Source organism: Leptonotus elevatus, chromosome 20 (assembly GCF_054856555.1).
Source record: "Leptonotus elevatus isolate MCC_2025b chromosome 20, RoL_Lele_1.0, whole genome shotgun sequence".
NCBI lineage: Eukaryota > Metazoa > Chordata > Actinopteri > Syngnathiformes > Syngnathidae > Leptonotus > Leptonotus elevatus.
The window spans coordinates 1,112,501-1,130,712 of NC_141258.1; the positions used below are offsets into that span (position 1 = coordinate 1,112,501).

The 18,212-nt window shown below is 44.9% G+C and overlaps 1 long non-coding RNA gene across 2 annotated transcripts in view; it reads right to left on the reverse strand.

The window, feature by feature from the left end:
- Nucleotides 1-18,212, reverse strand: part of LOC147156294 (uncharacterized) — a 106,566-nt gene that overhangs the window by 14,937 nt on the left and 73,417 nt on the right. The gene's annotated exons all lie outside the window — the stretch shown is intronic.

Here is an 18,212-nt window from a genome sequence, read left to right on the forward strand (position 1 = left end):
ACCAACCCTCAATAGCAAAATCCATCCCAAAGTCGTACAAGTGGTCGGGAGCTGCAAATTTCCCTTTTCTCACCCCGAACACCCTTTTCACACTGCACTCGCTCAATGCACTTAAAACTGCTGGATCAAAAATAACCCAACACACTAATTTGGATTACAACTAATTCAAAATTGGGTCAAATTGACCCAACCTGCAGTCCAATTTTTGACCAGAATTGGGTTATTTTGGCCAACAACTTTGGGTTACTACCCAGAAAGATGGATCGAAATTGACCCAAGTTGTGTGCTGGCCCAATTTTGGACCAAAACGTGTTTTTTTTTTTTAAGAGTGTGTAAAGGAGTCGTGCGGCAACACAAAATGACCGGTTTCCAGCATGCCCATATTTGGAAGCCTACCAGGAAATAAAAAACTGCACACTTTTGCCGCTTGTTAGACTGAACCTCATTCAGTGTTGCAAAAGAAAGACGTGATTTTGCTCATTCCAAGAAGGAAGAGGAGGAAAAGCCAGCAGAGAAAACGACAATCATGCCGGCACAATAACACAAAATAATTGCCAGCTGCACTCCACGCCACTCTCCAATGGAACATTTTCCAATTTGCGCTTCCGTGGTCACCACGTACACAATGAACATGTTACGTGCTGCTAAATGCAGTGTGAAAAGGGCTTTACATGGCAAGAATTGAATTTGGATTTATTCGTCAGTTGTCCAACTTGAAGAGCATCCAAAGACTTTGGAATTTACCGTCAAAAGGTTTGTCAAGTCAGAGGAACTGGTAACAAGCGAGAAGTTGTCGTCACGGTTACATAACGGCATCTCTGCACTTGAAATCCAGCGCGGCTGGCAAAGAATCCATAACGGGACGACAACCCGCCAGGTTCGAAACCCTAATTAACAACTTTGTCCTTATGTCTTGGTCAATACAGTCCAAAACGGGACTTTCCTTTTCTTTCCGACCTTGGCATTCTCTCCCCGCCGTCGTCGTATTGATCATTTTGTGGCGCTGGTGCCGCTCCTCGTTTGTCACGATTATTGCTGAATTTTGAAGCTGTCGCGCGCGCGAGCCGCGGCGGATCGATGGCCGTCCGCCGACGCCTTTGTCGTATTGGCGGCCGGCGCTCGCTAAATTGCGTCTCCATCTATTAGCTGTCGTCCGTTGATCCTCGCCGAGGTCGCGCCGACCGTCATCCCTCCCCCGTCAAACCAGCGGCTGACTGAAGAATGCTACTCTGTTCGCCACTGGGAAGAAATGATGTCATTGATGGCTCCATTTTGTTATTTTTAGAATTGCTAATATTAATACTTGATATCTCAAACAATAAGCCCAACAGACTTTCATATTATTCCAAATGTATCTTATAACATGACCCTTAAAAACAAATGCTTTACAGAGGATTTCATTTAGAGCACTGGTGTCAAACTGAAGGCCCGGGGGCCAGATTTGGCCCGCAACAGCATTTTATGTGGCCCGTGAAGGCAAATCACGTGCATCGACTTCAGGTTTCTTGCAAATTGTCTTCATTTTAAACAACATGGAGATGTAAAATATTGCAAGATAAGTATTTTTTGTTACCAATTCCTCCTTTAAAAAAAACAATGGAACAAACAATTATTTACTGGCTTCTGATTTCAAAAGTAGTTTTTGTGTATTTATAAAATAAAATGGCCACCTTTTGTTGGAGGAAAAGAAAGGGTTTGGCCTTCGTGCTTCAACCAAACCTGACGCTAGTTTAGCGAACATCAGGTAGTTATTAGCTTGCTTGCCTTGGTAGCGCCTTCGCCATTGCAGTCTTATTTTATGCAATTTAAGCTTTAATTACACGCAGAAGCCCGACAAACATGTCCGTGGCCAAAAGGCGATGAAACGACATCGTTCGTGAATCTCGGAAAACAAAGCCCGAGTCGCCCCAGAGACTAACAAGCTAACGTTAGCTCGCGGCGGCTAACGTCTTAGCTAAAATGTCGAGTACTTCCTGTACCTTGAGCTGACGAGCTGCTAACATCCACCGAAATGCTGTTTTTATTTGTATTTTTTTTACAGGTAGGATGAAATCAGTTTCAAATCCGGTAACTCGGGCCGTATTTCAAGGTATCGTAGTCGCGACGACCGTTACACAATCGGGAATTAAAAATAAAAAATAAATAAAAATTGCCTTTAATTTTATGCAATTTTAAGAAAAAAATTGATGTACAGGTCTTTTTTTTAAATTTTTTTAATGACCTGTGATTGTTTTTTTTTCTTATTTGTTGGGTATGTTACAGGTGCATTTTACAAAAATTTCAGGAGACGCGATGCCAGTTGAAATGCCGACTTTGTTCCCTCATTCCATGCGGGAGGCTTTTATACAGAACAGCGACTGCGCAATTCCCCCTTTTATGAACAGTGTTAAACGATTTGCAGTTGACAGTTATGACAACGTTAAAGTTGCTTGACGTAAGTGTTGGCGTTGCGCTGCGCTACCGTTTTGTGCCTCCGCCATGTTAATTAGACCTGACAAGCACCAAATTCCACCACAATTGCGAGCAAATACGATTCGGAAAAAGATTTCCGTGGCAGGAGAGTGCGAGTGCCTGCTATCATATCCCCCCCCCCCCCCCCTCGCACCTCCTGCATAAAAAGGCAGAGAAGTGCAACAATGGCAATCGCTGGAAAAGTGCTTTCAAGTTAAAGCTGATGGATGGCTTGTCAAAAAAATAATTGCGGCGCTGTGGAAGTGGGTCTGCGAGAGCGGGGGGTGGAGGGGGCGGGTGGGGGGTGGGGGCGGCGGGGGCGCCGCGAGAGCGTGATGGGAAGTGACAGTGGTCTGTCAAGACGCAGTGGCTGCCCAGAGTCGTGCGAAGGCCCGGCGGAGAAGGTGGCACAAGCGAGCGGGCTGTCACGGCGGGAAAGTGCCGTTAATACGTCGACAAGAAAAGGAATCCGCCTGTCGCACCTGCTCAGCCGGTCGGGGGGCGGCCCGGCGGAATGCGGCGGAATCGATGTCGGGGCCAGGGGCCGAGGCCGCCGCCGCCGCCCCGGCCGGCGGGTGCAAATCACCGACGGCGACGGCGCTTCCTTTGCCTGTGACAATTCATTAATCATTCTGACAGGTCCGACCTTATTACACGCCATATTTGACACTTGAGCAATTGGATTGTCAACGGCATCTCATTAGAAATGCAATTCAAATTGAATCCCGGCCCTCTTGTTGTAATTCCCACAAAGCCGGTTATCGTTTTGCAGCCGACCTTGAGAGCCAATCACGACTCGCTGCGCCGCTCGGAATATACATTTTTTTTAAAGGGAAGACAAAAATGTGTTCTATGAGACCCCGTTGGTCTGAACGCGTGATTGGGATCCGGGGCGGCCATTTTGCCACATGTCGTCGACTGAAAATGACATCACGGCGGCAGGCGGACCTCAGGTAACGACCAAGCACGTCTCATCCGTTTCCTGCATTTGGTCATGAGATGTTTTCGTGCTGAGCCCACCCGGCGTCGTGATGTCATTTTCAGTGGACCCCCGAGATGGATAAAAATGGCTGCATTTTGCTGCTTCATTCCTATTACAGAAATACAAGATTGAGCTGAACGCCATGTACTGCCGATGAGATGCGTCTTTTTAAAACCGCAAGAAAACCTTGAAATCAGTGTGGAACATTTGCCCCGCCATAAATGTTTTTTGTGACACTGAGATGCCACAAGGTGTCGCCAAAGTCCCGCCTAATAGGGTCATAGTAATTGGTGTCAAGGAAGCAGAGGTGGCAAATCCAGGTCCAGAAAGTAAAAACCCTGCCACCGTTTGGTTTTAGCCCCTGATGCTAGCTAGCTAGCTAGCTAGCTAGCTAGCTAGCAGTAGCTAGCTAGCACCTGGGACTAAAGCCAAACTGTGGCAGGGTTTTTACTTTCTGGACTTGGATTTGACACCTCTGCAAGAAAGTATTGTTGAGTATGTTTAGATCTCTCAATGTTAGGGAGGAGCTAAGTTTAGCACGAGTTGTCGGTTCATGAGTATTTTTTTGCAAGTTTGCTTTGAAACGACTAAAATATCGTCAAATGTCAGGAAGCGTCGATGTGTGCGAGAGACTACGAGCGAACTCACGGCGGTCGGCCACCGCAAGGAGTATCTCGGGGCTGAGTCACCATGACGAGGTGACACCGATACCAACGCGCGGCGCCAGCTGACCCATCCTGGCCCGGCCCGCGTCGTGAGAATGACAGCTGGGTAAATGCGTCCCGATGTCCGATGCGTGTGCGTGTGGCCGCGAGGAGCCCCACCTAATTACGAGCGCGGCATGAGAATTAATGAGCGAGAGGCGGGAGCAGCAGCTGGACGACTCGAGGGGACGCCGCCGCCCGCCGCCCGCCGCCCGACGCCCTCCGCGTGACATTTGCTCACAAGCGGGCCCCCTCCTGGCCTTCAGTGCTTCGTCCTGCTGACACGCGAGTCAGTGACGCGGTCGCCACGCTCGTATCTTGATGACCCGCCGTTTAGAGCAAGCGCGGCCCTGCAGGTGCTCGCGTGGCGCTGCAGCCCTTCGAGTCCATTCTTTATGGCTTGACAAATGACACAGCGGCAGTTTTCCGTTCGTGCAGACTCAGGAATTTTCGTTAGAATGGCTAAATTTGATTCAAGAGATTGAGGTGAATGTGGTTCATTATATAAAAAAAAAATATTTTATGAATCAAACAAACAATAAGGTGAATGTCGTCCCAAAAAAAAAAAAAAAAAAAAAAAAAAGACAAACAGAAACAATAACAACAAAAGTAACAATTGAACATGAATAAATATCGTTTAAGGTAAGTTACTGATTCACAAAAAGTATTTTCGAAGCAATTTCTAGTCTTGTCCTCCAATTAGCCTTACGGTAACTTACATGGGAATCCTCATTGACATGCTAACAAGATTAGCACAACAATATTTTTTAATTTGAACATTTTATGAAGCAAACAAACAATAAGGTGAATGTCGTCCAAAAAAAAAAAGAAAAAAAAAAGACAAACAGAAACAATAACAACAAAAGTAAAAATTGAACATGAATAAATATCGTTTAAGGTAAGTTACTGATTCACAAAAAGAATTTTAGAAGCAATTTCTAGTCTTGTCCTCCAATTAGCCTTACGGTAACTTACATGGGGAATCCTCATTGACATGCTAACAAGATTAGCACAACAATATTTTTTAATTTGAACGTTTTATGAAGCAAACAAACAAAAAGCCAAATCTGACCAAAAATTTCAAAGTGAATGTCGTCAAAAAAAAAAAAAAAGAATCGGAAAAAAAAAAGACAAACAATAACAACAAAAGTAACAATTGAACATGAATAAATATCGTTTAAGGTAAGTTACTGATTCACAAAAAGTATTTTCGAAGCAATTTCTAGTCTTGTCCTCCAATTAGCCTTTCGGTAACTTACATGGGAATCCTCATTGACATGCTAACAAGATTAGCACAACAATTACCCTCTCATCGTTGAATCCAGCGTATCTTTACAAATGGGACAATCAGTGCAGCAGCGGATCATTTATTTATTGATCGATTTTGCTACAGCGGGACGTCTTGAAGGGCAGGAATGTAGCATCTTGCCAAGCTGGCCGCACTTTATACCCGATCAATGGCACTTGATGATTTCTGGCCGCTTGAAAATGTATTTTCTATGAAAGCAAACGGCCGCCGCACCTCCTTGTTATTAAACCCAAGGTCTTCGGCGTGAAATGCATCACTGGGGGATTTCCATACGCGGCCGTTCCTTGGCTTCAGCCAGAGGTCACTTTGACTTATTAACGTCTCATCTGGCAGACAGCGGCTGACGTAGCGTCACTTAGCGTAGCGTTAAACAGCTGTGACAAGCCGACTGGCATCAGAAAGGACGCAACTGCTGCTTATAATAGCCAATCAAGTGCGACTGCACCTTGTCAGCACCTGTTAATGGTCGCAACACCCCCCCCCCCCCCCCGGAAACTTCAGCAGACGGACATCCAGCATGATTTGCGCTTTATCGCTAGAGCAGCATGTTAGCATCGTCGTTAGCATCTTTTCATTTTCCGCCCAACATGAGTCACTTTTCGGTATCCGCCGCAAAAAAATGCCTGTGGATGCCCGCCGGGGACGTGGCCCCCCTCAGCCCCCAGCGAAAGAGGACCAAAACTGCCAAAATAAACAAAGGAAAGAAAAAAAAAGTGACAATAAAAATGGATAGAAAAATAGAATTCAAAAATTAAATAAATGGAAATAAAAACAACTAAATATAAGCCATAAATAAATACATAAAAGTAAAAATAAAAAATTTAATAAAAAATGAGATTAAAAAAATATAAATAAATATACAAATATATGTGAAAATAAATACAAAAATAAATATATAATAATAATAATATAAATAGAATTAAATATAATTTAATATATGAAAATGCTCTGCTCTCTATTTCATGCTACAGATGCTCTATTAGGACGAAATGTTATTCAAATAAGCAGGCAGTTTTGTTCATATATATATATATATATATATATATAAACCTTTATTTATTTATTTATTTATAATTTTGGCAGTTTTGGTCCTCCATAGCATCAATAGTTTGTCTCGGAAAATCATAAGAGATGTTTTCTGAACATGGAACATCTAAAGTTGTTTTCTTTTTCGTAAACTGCAAGATCAATAGTTTGCGCCACTTTTGCTGACAAATGCCGAGTAGTTTTATCGTATTTGAATTGTACGACAACGGGCGAGCGTCCGTTGATGTCGCTGGATGAGTGTGCGTCAGTAACAGTAGCCGTGCGCGCGCGTGCACGCCCGCGTGTGCGTTTCACCTCCCGGCTGCTGTCAGTGTATTAATCACCAGCGATGTGTGCTGCGAAGGGACGTCTGCAGGAAATAAAGACACGGCGGCGGTGTCAGGTGTGCCGCCCTGATGTGACTCCATCAGACAAGAGGCTCGCTATTGACAGGGTGAGAAGGGGGGGGAGGAGGGGGCGAGGGGGGGGGGGGGGTTGACGGCTGGCTGCCGGGCAGGGAGGCAGGCAGCCGTCACTCCTCCTCCTCCTTCACCGCCGCTCAGTCACCTTGGCTCTGACGCAATGTCATCAAAGTGCACGCCATTATTCCCGCCGTCTCACAGGAGCATTATTTCAACATTGGGAGAAGAAGGCCTCAAGGTCAGCCCCAAGGACACGCGTACACACAACACACACACACACATACGCGACGAGGCAATTCATCGATGAATAGAGTTTTTGGGTCAGGATGTTTTTTTCCCCTTGTTTTTCTTATTTTCCATTTTTCTATCGAAAACTCCGACTTTTTTTCTGTTGGGAATCAGAAGTTGAACAGTTCAAATTTTAAAGCCAGAAGTACGTGAGACATGATGGCAAAAAAGGGTCCACTGAAAGGATGGAAACGTCAGCAAGTTTTGGATGGAGATGAATTCCTGCAGCGTTATCGGTGAGATTGGGCGGCTGCGGCTCCGGCGACCCTTGCCGGCAGACGTCACCTCTCACAAAAAAACAGGCTTATTTAACAAACAATTAGGAGCATACACAAAGCAATTTGCAGCCGGTCCGAGCGCAGCGGCGGCGGCGGCGGCGGCGGCGGCGAAGGGGCCTTTCGGCGCTGATTTATCGAGCTGTCACCTTGGCAAGGCAACATAATTAATAGGAGCGCCGACGTATAATCCCGCCCACTTCCACGGCCGGCCGATCGCCTTTGATTTATGACGGCCCGCGACTTTGCCTTCTTTCAGTTCATTGGCTCGTTATTTATGCTGATGACCAATTTGGTTGGGTCGCCGTCGTCCCACTCGCGACTAATCAAAGAGAATTAGGGGGTACTGCATTATTCAGACGCCGCTCGTTTATCTCGGCAACTGAAGGGCGAGGGGGGAAGAAAAGCCCAAAAGCAGAAAAGCTTTCCGTTTCCTGTCACGGCAGCCGACGTGTTTGTAGCCACAACTTGGATGATCATTTTTACCATTTTTACAAACCGTTTGATTATTTGCTTTGAGTTGTGAGCGTCGCATACCCTGCCACTCAAAAAAAAAAAAAAAAAAAAACGGAATTAAGAAGTTAAGGAATTAAGGAGATTCAGTCACCAAAAGGGAAATGAGTTTTGGCAAAAGCCATGTTTTCCCCCCAATTTACTTGATAGGCTGCTACATTTGCTCATTTTGAACCTGTGATAAAATGTTGTTCTTTTTTCCCCATTTTTTTTTGTATGATGGTTGGTTACGTTTTCCTGTTCAATTTCTAATTTTTAGTTTGATATCTTTAGTAACTGCCGCTTTCTCATTTTGCTTCTGTGATTTTCATTTTTACAGTTGACTTGCGTGATTGACCTTTTCTTCTTCGTCCACGTCTTTTCTGTCAAATTCCATCTTCAGATTTTACTTGAGCGTTGCTACAGTTCCAAATATGGACTCATTTTACATTTTGCGGCGACGGACAGATCCGCGCTCTTGTTCGATCACGTTACGAAACGTTCCGGTTTTTAAGACCTCAAGTTGAGGCATTTTGACATTTCCACGTTTTTTTTGACTTTGTATTTCGGTGGTGATGGATGGTTCCGAACATGTTCTCATTTTACCACTTTGATGGACAGTCGGGAAACGCTCCGTTCTGATATTTATTTTTATTATTATTTTAAGTTTACTGCTGTGACTAAACATTTGAAACATGGACAAGAAAAAACAAAACGCACTCAATACAAATGGATGCCAAGGCGCCGTCAAGCGGCAGAAGTCGCGTTTGCAAAACGTCCGAAGCGCAAGAAGCCATTTCACTCCCCATAAAGTACGACACTTCACGGCTTCCCGAGCAAAGAGCAACAAACTCCCGCAAGAACTGACGACACGCGCAGCCGCAAGGTGCTACATTACACGCACGCACACACGCGGGAAGATTCTCCTCGGCCGAGCAAGTGAATCATGACCGGCGCGGCGGTAATGCATCATAAACGGCCTTGCAGATTAATACGCCGCATTATAAGAAAGCAAGATAAATCAGGTCGCATTCATGGCGTGGTTTGTTGGGAGAAATTACATCCGCTGCTCGTGTTATGATCCTGCAAATGCTATTGTTGAAGGTTAAATTGTGTATTACCGCTAAAACAAATGGAGACGGCGGCCGGGCTTTGGCAGCGGGACATTAGTTAGCGTCCTTGCGAAGCTACAACAACAAGCAAATGAAACAAGCTGGGATTAAGATGCACTAAACTTGGAGAGTCAAATAAATAAAAGCAGTAAACGATACAGTTTGCTTCACAGCACATTTAGGCTTTCGCGTTTGTCATTTTCATGCGACAGCAAACTTTCCCGACAGGCTTATTGCGTTGACAAGTATTGACATCAACATGTGACCTTCCTGGCTGCAGTGCTTCGTCTTCTTATTCCGTTCAATCCGTCAACAGAGAATTTATTTTTTTCCCACGCAAGCCAACATTTGAACGCGTTAAGCCGACCTAACGTGTCCTTGGTTTGCGTAAAAAAACCACAACTAGCATGAAGCAGAATGTACACAACTATACAAACTGCTGCTTTTTTTGTTTTTGTGTTGTTACAGTCTTCTTCTAAAATGGAATAATATTATATACATATTAATAATAAATTCATTCATTGAAAGGACGAGTCAACTTCACTTCTCCGCATGCGTGTTTAAAGCTCGAATTCGACGAATCGCATGGCAAAAATCAAATCGTTGTAGATGATGTTGAATTATTAACATTGTTTTTCAGTTTCAATTTATATTTTAGCCGTTTTGGATTTAGTTATAGCTGTGTAGCTCAATGAATAGTATTGTCTATTGTATTCTTATCTGTCTCTCTCCTGAGAAAAGAAGGGCAACAAGTTTCTTTTCCACTATTATCTAAAAGGGAGTGTAGCCTAGTACTGGTCTCAGTCGGTCGAGTCCAAGGACAGGCTGATTTATTATTGTTTAGGTCTAATCTGATTTGTATGCCTGGGAACTTCTGCCTTTTTGTGCTCATGGGAGGGGAGGGACTTTTCAATAAAAAAACGGTGTGCAGGAGAAGGAGGGACACACAATCTGAACGGAACACGGTTTGAGTGTCTTCATTTTGTGTGATCAGAAGCTTCTGATAATGATACCTTTGCAAAGGGACTTCTTCACCAGAATCTCACCATTCAGTTAATTGAACACGCAAAGAGTAGAATACAAAAATTGTCTACTCTAACAATGACAATAGCGGTTAGCCTTGCTAGCTTCGGCTATGCTTGTCGCCAACGGTCTGAAAATAATACTGATATCTGTTTTTCAAATGTATGCGGTATAAGTCGTCACAAAAATAAACACTGAAGTAGAGATACCTGAAATATAAACTTTAGTACAATACTAAAGTATTTATACTTGGTTACTCCCCACGAGTGCCGTTGCGCGAGACGTATCGTTTTAACCGAGCGGTAATAAGATGCGGAGCTTGCAAAGAGTCGTCAATATGGCCGTCGATAGCTGGACAGCGGCCATCTATCAGGCGGCCAATCGATGGCGTTTTTCCAGCGATGAATCCCAGGAAATGATAGCTTTCAAATAAACGCTGCAAAAAGAGAAACACAATCGTCCTCTGGGGAGAGATCGGACATGTGGAAAGGCTCGATCCCTGTCCCCGCTTTCTCGCCCTGCCGTCTGCCAGCTCGGCAAGCTGAGCGCTTGCAGAACAACACCAACGGGGACGGACTATTGCAGATTGGAGAATTGGAGAATTAAAATAAAATTAAAATAAAATTAAAAATTAAAATACACGACATGTCATTCTTTCACGTTGACATTTGATAACTATTCCAAAATACACATTAATGGGGGGGGGGGGGGGGCGGGGGTCCTCTGAAATGTCATTCTTATGGACAAGTGCGATCGAGCTAAAACGTTTGCTTTTTACATAAATTAATTTGACTGACAATTTGATTGATTGATGTACTGAAAAAGAAAAAAATTCCGATTTCAAAAAGTATTCTTTCCGCACGCCATGTCAGAAGTCAATATGATTTATCTTGATCTTTTCCCCGAACACGCTCGACGGTTGACGGACAGCCGGCGGAGTCGACGCACGACGGCAGCTGCTGATTATATTGCGTGGCCTCATCAGTCCTGACGTGATTTGATGGCCCGCGGCGACGGCATCGGGAACGCCGCGAGATGTTCATTAATCACCGCGGCCCGCAGGAGCAGCGGCACTTAATCCGACGACGGCGTCCTCGCCATCCGTCGTGCCACTTTAGACAAATCAATCACTCCCCGCTAGCAACACTGGCGACCTGTCTTTTGCAGGGCGTCTGCTGACAGACACTCTTGATTAAGAGCTTGAGAGTGACAAACTTTTCCTCCGGCAACTCGATTCAAGGCGAGGCCGTGGATCATTAGCTGTCTGCTTCGTTCCGTCGTTCGCTATCTGGCTAGTTAGCTTCCTTGCTAGTCTGTCTGTTCTTTAGTTAGCTACTTGGTAGCCAGTTAGCAGGCTTCCTTAGTATTCCCTTTTTTTTAATGAGCTTGCTCGTTAGCTAGATAGCTAGCTCATCTGGTTAGTTAGGTGGTTCATTTGTACATTTGTTTGTGCACTTGAGCCAATCTAAATGATATTGGGGTTACTTCATTAAATCATTAGCTTTCCATCTAGCTAGGTAGTGTTAGAGTAGACAATATTTGTATTCTACTCTTTGCGTGTTCAATTAACTGAATGGTGAGATTCTGGTGAAGAAGTCCCCATGCAAAAGTATAATTATCAGAAGCTTCTGATCACACAATAATGAAGACACTCAAACCGTGTTCCGTTCAGATTGTGTGTGTCCCTCCTTCTCCTGCACATCATTATTTATTGAAAAGTGGGTGAATACGAAAAGTCTCCTCCCATTCACAAAAAGGCAGAAGTTCCCAGGAATACAAATCAGATTAGAATTGAACAATAATACATCAGCCTGTCCTTGGACTCTCTTCGACCGACTGAGACCGGTACCAGGCTACACTCCCTTTTAGATAATAGTGGAAAAGAAACTTGTTGCCCTTCTTTTCTCAGGAGAGAGACAGATAAGAATACAATAGACAATACTATTCATTGAGCTACACAGCTATAACTAAATCCAAAACGGCTAAAATATAAATTGAAACTGAAAAACAATGTTAATAATTCAACAGTAGCTAGTTTGCAAACGTACATTGCATTGCATTGCATTACAGTACTTTTACAGTACATTTTATTTTTTTGTATGTTCACTAAATGCTAGCTAATTATCAGCATCAAACGGCGTAGCCCAGTTTTTTGTTGTTGTTGTTGTGAACTAGTTAGGTCGTTTGTAGACAAGCTTGTTAGAATCAGAATCATCCTGATTGGTCAAGGATGTAAAAACACACAAAGAATTTGTCTGGTATTTTGAGCCACTCGTATTTGGGCAAAAAAGCAAGTAAGAGTAACAAAAAGAATTGCAATGTGCAACCTGTTTCAAGGAAACTTCGCTAGGTAAGCATGACTAAAAAGTCAAAGTGGCCTTTGCGTCTTTCGTTCCTACCAAAACAATTGAGAAGGTGAAGCTTTCGAGAACAGATGTCACCCGCAGGAGAGTGCAGATAACGGCGCCGGCATCCCTCCTGTGGCCAAACGACATACGGCCGCGGGGCTTCGGAGAAGGCGGGAGGGCCTTTGCGATGGCGCCCACCCCCGCATACCTTTTCCCTTCCCTGCAATTATCATCAAAGAACATCTGTTTGTTGCTCCTCCGTTGCGAGCGTCGTAGCCTCACCTTGACCCCCACTCGCAATTGTGCGCCGTGTTTTGAGTGAAAATAAACAGTGCCAAGACAGCGAGGCTCGGCCTTTGTGCGAGCAGGGCGTTCTCAGGATATCCCCGGGCTAACGTGGGCCCGCTTCCTCTGACGGGTACCACAGAAGAAGACGAAGAAGAAAAAGCAGCAGCAGCAGCAGAAGAAGAAGAAGAAGAAGAAGAGAGTGCGGGGAATCTCGATGGAGGAAAAGTTCAATAATTCCTGGCAGGCAACCCGATACGTGCCGTGGTCGCGGTTCGCCCCCGCTCGTGTTGTGTGATCTATATCAGCAGGGCGGAGGCGTCACTCAGGGGGGGGCAAGGCCTGACATGTTTGCGCGCAGGTGCCGCTAGCGCTCAGTGAAGAAACGAGTCGACGTGACTCAATTAAGATGCTTGGTGAGTTACGAGTTCGATACGGCAAAAGCGCAAAGTGTTCAGAGCACGTCACTTATTGCAGATTTTGTTAGGCCACGTGAGCCACGTTGAGAGGAACCAGTTGAGGTGGCTGGGGCATCTGGTTCGGATGCCTCCTGGGCGCCTCCCTGGGGAGGTGTTCCGGGCATGTCCTACCGGCGGGAGGCCCCGGGGACGACCCGGGACACGCTGGAGAGACGACGTCTCACGGCTGGCCTGGGAACGCCTTGGGATCCCATTGGAGGAGCTGGCTGAAGTGGCTGGGGAGAGGGAAGTCTGGGCTTCCCTGCTAAAGCTGCTGCCCCCGCGACCCGACCCCGGATAAGCGGAATTGAAGACGGAACGGAACGGAACGGAACGGAACGGCGTGAGCCACGTTTGCTCGCAGGGCGCCGCCGGCATTCATTGGAACAAATTACGTTCACAATGAAGATTGGTTGGTTGGTTAGTTACCTCACTAGTCAGATAAAGTGCACCCTATTACGTTTCTGCATTTTTTAACGTTTGTTTTGTAAATGTATCCAAATGAAAAAACGAAATCACGTGCGTATAAACAGTTTGAAACAAGCACGCTACTCTTACCTGGACGGTATGAGTGAGATCGTCTTTTTTTGTTAGTTAGTTGGCAAAACTTTACAAAAAAATAAATAAATAATGCAATGCTGCAACTGATGACATTCAACCACTAGTTAGCATTGGTTTATAGAAACAAATAACAACATGCTAACGAATAAATGGTTTAGTGGAACAAGCCCAATGTGCTTAATTGAAAACTGTGACCGCGAGTTAGCACGGTTAGCTGTGGTACGTGCTAATAGATGGATGCTAACTGTGGGTGGGTACGGAACGGATTCACCGATAAACGGTGGTTAATTACCGATTAATTGATGTTTTACAAGTAAGTTTTTGTTCCAAAAATGAGGTACAAACGCTGACCGCAGAGTGCACTCCGGATTCCTGCGGACACGTTAGCATCGACCCCATGTTGAGGGACAGTCATGACCTCTTATTAGCTATTTGCGACAGTGTCAGCAACACACTTGAGTCACTTCTCGCCTGTTCGCTATCTCAATTAACAAAGGCGCGTGAAAGATGGCGCCGCCCCGAAAAAGGGGGGCATCCAAAGTTTAGCGTGACAAACGGCTTGTGCGCACGTACACGACGCCGCCGCCGCCTTGCCAAAACACGCTCGATTTATGAGCCGCGCCATCGTGCCCTCCGCCTACGATATTCCAAAGCAGGCATTTATGCTACGTATTGGAAACGGATCCTTGCACAATGTTCTCCCCATGAAACTTCAAATCCATGCACAAAATACAGAAATTGCCATCGGTGTAAATGAGACATGTCCAGAGACACAATCTTACAGCAGGCTGCAGTAAAACGGATTCGCACGTATTAAAAATAAATAAATAAATACAAATAGCTTGAGCACCGCCGACAAATGAAAATGTCATTGCCATTTACTCATGACAGGTTGAGAGACCAGTCAAATCATCAACAACCCGGTGAGGCAGCTGCGTTGGCTTGTCGTTCATTTTGGAAAAAAGACATTCTTTTTGAATGACGTCTGACAGCATGTCAGTGATTACCTTTGGTTGTCGTTAATAATTGCGGCGGGTCGGGTTACATCCCGTCGAGACAAGCCCGAAAAACGGCGTAGCGAGCCATCGCAAATATCCGTCATGCGACCTTTGCACGAAATACTGGAGGAATAAAAAGACGGGCAAAAAACACAAACGTCCCATGTTTTAAATGATTCTTTTTTTGCGGTGCGGGGGCTTCGAAAGTCACTCTTCTGTTGACAAAAACGTATGCAAACAGTGAACCCCCCCCCCAACTGATTTGTGATTAACCTATCTACATACTTACTTACTTAGTCAATTACCTAACTAGTCAATTTGCTGTCTAAGTTTGTTTGTCATCTAATCATTGAGCTCCACAGCTATAACTAAATCCAAAACGGCTAAAATATAAATTGAAACTGAAAAACAATGTTAATAACTTAACAAGGTACATCAGTAGTAAGCTACGTTAGCTAGTGAGTTTGCTATCTTCTTAGTTTGTAAGTTAGCAGTCTAGTTAGTTTGCTATCTAGGCTGCTTCGTTTGTAAATTAGCCATCTACTCAGTTACCTAGTTAATTTGCTTAGTTACCTTGCTATGTAGCTAGTTTGCTAGATACTTAGTTTGTTGGTTAGCTAGTTTGTTTACCATCTACTTATTTCATGAGTACGTTTTGCAGTCTGCTATCTATTTAGCTTGTTGGCTATCAAGTTAGCTTGCAATCTACTCATCAGTTATCTCAGTGAGTGAGTTCGATCTACTTATCTCGCGAGTTTGCTATCTATGCTAGCTACGGTCGGTTGTTCCGTTAGCGAGTATAAAAGCAAACAAGCACATCATTCCTCCTCCTCTGCGACTCTTTGAGCCCAGCATGAGATGAACGTCAGCGTCAGACACTTCAATCCCACCCTCGTTCTCGCAGCTTTATCGGCACCAATCGCGCGGGGGTTGGAACGCGGGCGGTGGGCGGGACCTTGAAAACGCCTCACTTACTTATCTTCACATCGAGCGCGGCGGATTTCGTTATTAAAAAGCAACGCGGGAGAAGGTTATGAGAGGGAGGTTTTCATCAGCCGTATTTGCCGGGATGTCTCCATCAATCTGGACGGATTCCCTCCACGTGCCCTTGAGCAAAGATTACACATGGCCTGCCTTTCATTTATCATGTGACATCATGTTGCATCCAATCAAGGAACACCGAGAGAAACGGGACCTGATTTGTGACACATGGAGGTGTTATAAATATACACGCGATACAGGAAAAAGTACAAATGATTTATTTATCAAGTAGTTTGATTACTTTAGTAAGCCGTAGCCGAGTTATTATATGTTAAGGCTGCAGATTATTTGAGTATTACTATAAATTGTTGAATCCGGCGCTGAAAAGTAATAAGAAGCAAATCAAATATTTGAATGGCTAAAATGATGACGATTGTCGCGGCACTTCTTAAGCCGCTCGTAACGGCGTAGCCGATAAATGCATCACCGCAGCACTCGTGTTTACGGTACGAGTCACCTGCTCGATGGCCTTCAGCCATTTTTGTCCCACACGCAACATCTGTAAAATATACAATGAGAACATCTGTATCCAATCTCACCCAACAATACATCGCGTCTAATTGATTTCCTGCCAGTTGCCGGGAAAATAAAATACATTTTCATGTACGCCGCTTCTGTTTCCCGCAGCCACTTTCATTCGTCAATTTTTTATTTATTTTAATTATGCATGATGACCAGGAAGTGGCCCGAGGCCGCGCTAATGTGAGCCCGTCCTCATAATGACCACAGCCACAACTTCAACAGCGAACGGTTGTAAGCCGCCTGCTTTTAAACGTATAAAAAAAAAAAAAGATATGACCTTATACTGTAAAATCCTGTAAGAAATAACTGCTTACGAAAACATGAATATACCTCAGGCACAAATGATAAACGGTGATCGGGCATGAGAACACTAAGCTCTTGGGCATGAAATTGCGCTCGATGCCCCGAGAAGACGCTTCGATAGCAAAAAAAGTCAAGATTGTTAAAAAGTCACTCCTCAGACAAGGAATTGGACACTTCGGGTGAGGGCATCAAGAAAAAAAACCATTGGCCCTTTGCAAAATGTATGAAGAAATCCCGCCATGACACAAAGCGGCGGCCTTGTAAAACAAAAAGTACACAGCAGTCAAAAAGCTGCGCATTAAAGGAATGACACACAAGAGTGCTCAGTTGCTTCTAATGCTGCGCGGATTTAATGAGCGGTGGAAGGAATGAGCAAGCGTTTCCCAAAGTCAGGCTAAAAGCTGCGGCCAAAGACAAAGCGGGGGTCACCCGCGGGCCAGCCTCTTAAATCACAGCCAAAGGCCGGCCCCGTTGTCGGGCCCACGCGCTCAGGGGAGGAAACGCTGGCAACAATGACGATGGCCTATTTGTTGGGAAGCTGCTTTTTTCTTTTCTACCCCCCCCTCCCCCCCCCCCCCCCTTTTCGGTCCTTTTGAAGCAGCTGGCCCTGGCGAAAGCCGCTGGACACCAGCGAGGGTCATGACGAACTGTTTGTTATTCCCAAACTAACTCATACTTGACATTAACGAGATGACGTAATTACAGACTCGCAGATTCCCGACGAGAAAAAAAAAAAAAACGAAACAAAAGTGATTGATTCGCCGGCGGCTTCACATCTGCACGTCGGGAGTTTTCCCTCCGCTGGGATGATAAACCGCGTCGTGAAAGTTGAATTAATCCTTGCCGGCGCATTTGTCTATTGCTAAATGTGCTTTTTTGTGTGATATGTGAAGACATTAAGTCGGTGTTAAGTCGCTTGTCCAAACGTTCATCATCGTTCATTTCCTGCTCGCACTCACGATCACGCGGATACGCTTCGACAAACAATCCCAAAGCCAAGGTTAAGAACACACCAGGATAATAAATCGCTCCGGTGTCATGTTCAATTTCCAGCGGGGCGGCTTTAGCGAGCATTATCCATAACAGGATTTAAATTGTTATCAGGGACGCGCAACAATCCACTTTTGCATCCTGCCCGCCGGTGATTCATTGAGGGGGGGAAACAAACGTCACATTTTCCAGCGGCGGCGACGCGGCGGCGACGCGGCCGCACTTCGCGTACTTGGAGGATTTGTTTGAATAAATTGCTTCCATCCGGGCTGCCGTTCATTCTCGCGCTATCAGCTTGGATTGTCTTCCTCAAGACGGGAGGCGCTTCACATGACGTGCTTCCGAACGACTCCCGTCTCTCGTCAAGAATGGCTTCGTTTGATCTCAGCCGGAGACCTTTTCCACGTGACGTATTTGGGGTGGCGAAAGCTCCGATGGCACCGCGAGTAAAAAAAAAAAGAAGAACTTCTACACTAAAATATCTAATATATATATATATATATATATATATATATATTGTTCACAAATCTGTCTAAATTCTGATATTTTAACATGATTAGACTTTCCGATCGATTGAATCGTGATCAGATGATATTTTGCATTTCATGTCAAATCGGTGATC